At 46.6% G+C, this 1,471-nt stretch overlaps 1 protein-coding gene across 1 annotated transcript in view; it reads left to right on the forward strand.

Moving 5' to 3' along the window:
* LOC118430820 (E3 ubiquitin-protein ligase RGLG5-like) overlaps positions 1 to 1,471 on the forward strand; it is a gene marked incomplete in the record, with an annotated part of 11,484 nt that overhangs the window by 7,490 nt on the left and 2,523 nt on the right.

Here is a 1,471-nt window from a genome sequence, read left to right on the forward strand (position 1 = left end):
GATCGAGATTATGTCGGCAAGGAAGCATCCGAATGGCAAGCGGTTTTCAGCCTCCAGTAACACGCAAAGAGAACTTTTGAATGATATAAAGTTTGTTTGGCCGCAACTTGAACCCTAACTTGGAATCGCGTTATTAAGGCATCCCCCTACCCCTGACATACGGCTAAGACAAGGCTAAGACTAGCGCATATGCCACAACTAGAGTCCATACGAGCCAGATTATCTCGGCAAGGAAGCATCCGATTGGAAAGCGGTTTTTATCTTCCAATAGCGTGCAAAGAGACCTTTTGAATGATATAAAGTTTACCCGGCCGCAACATGAACCCTAATTTGGAATCGCGTTATTAAGGCATCACCCTACCCCTTGCTTACGGCTAAGACTAGCGGATATGCCACGACTAGAGTCCATACGATCAAGATTATCTCGGCAAGGAAGCATCTCATTGGCAAGCGGTTTTCATCTTCCAATAGCGCGCAAATCGACTTTTCGAATGATATAAAATTTGCCTGGCCGCAACTTGAACCCTAACTTGGAATCGCGTTATTAAGGCATCACCCTACCCCTGACTTACGGCTAAGACACGGCTAAGACTTGCGGATATGCCACAAATAGAGTACATACGAGCGAGATTATCTCGGCAAGGAAGCATCCGATTGGCAAGCGGTTTTCAGCCTCCAGTAACACGCAAAGAGAACTTTTGAATGATATAAAGTTTGTCTGGCCGCAACTTGAACCATAACTTCGAATCGCGTTATTAAGGCATCACCCTACCCCTTGCTTACGGCTAAGACTAGCGGATATGCAACGACTAGAGTCCATACGATCGAGATTATCTCGGCAAGGAAGCATCTGATTGGCAAGCGGTTTTCATCTTCCAATAGCGCGCAAATGGACCTTTCGAATGATATAAAGTTTACCCGGCCGCAACTTGAACCCTAATTTGGAATCGCGTTATTAAGGCATCACCCTACCCCCGACTTACGGCTAAGACTGGCGGATATACCACGACTAGGGTCCATACGATCGCGATTATCTCGGCAAGGAAGCATCCGAATGGCAAGCGGTTTTTAGCCTCCAGTAACACGCAAAGAGAACTTTTGAATGATATAAAGTTTGTCTGGCCGCAACTTGAACCCTAACTTGGAATCCCGTTATTAAGGCATCACCCTACCCCTTGCTTACGGCTAAGACTAGCGGATATGCCACGACTAGAGTCCATACGATCGAGATTAGCTCGGCAAGGAAGCATCTGATTGGCAAGCGGTTTTCATCTTCCAATATCGCGCAAATGGACCTTTCGAATGATATAAAGTTTGGCTGGCGGCAACTTGAACCATAACTGAAATCGCGTATATTAAGGCATCACCCTACCCCTGACTTACGGCTAAGACACGGCTAAGACTAGCGGATATGCCACAACTAGAGTCCGTACGGTCGAGATTATCTCGGCAAGGAAGCATCTGATTGGCA

The sequence above is a fragment of the Branchiostoma floridae genome, chromosome 14 (assembly GCF_000003815.2).
Source record: "Branchiostoma floridae strain S238N-H82 chromosome 14, Bfl_VNyyK, whole genome shotgun sequence".
In the NCBI taxonomy this organism is placed as follows: Eukaryota; Metazoa; Chordata; class Leptocardii; order Amphioxiformes; family Branchiostomatidae; genus Branchiostoma; species Branchiostoma floridae.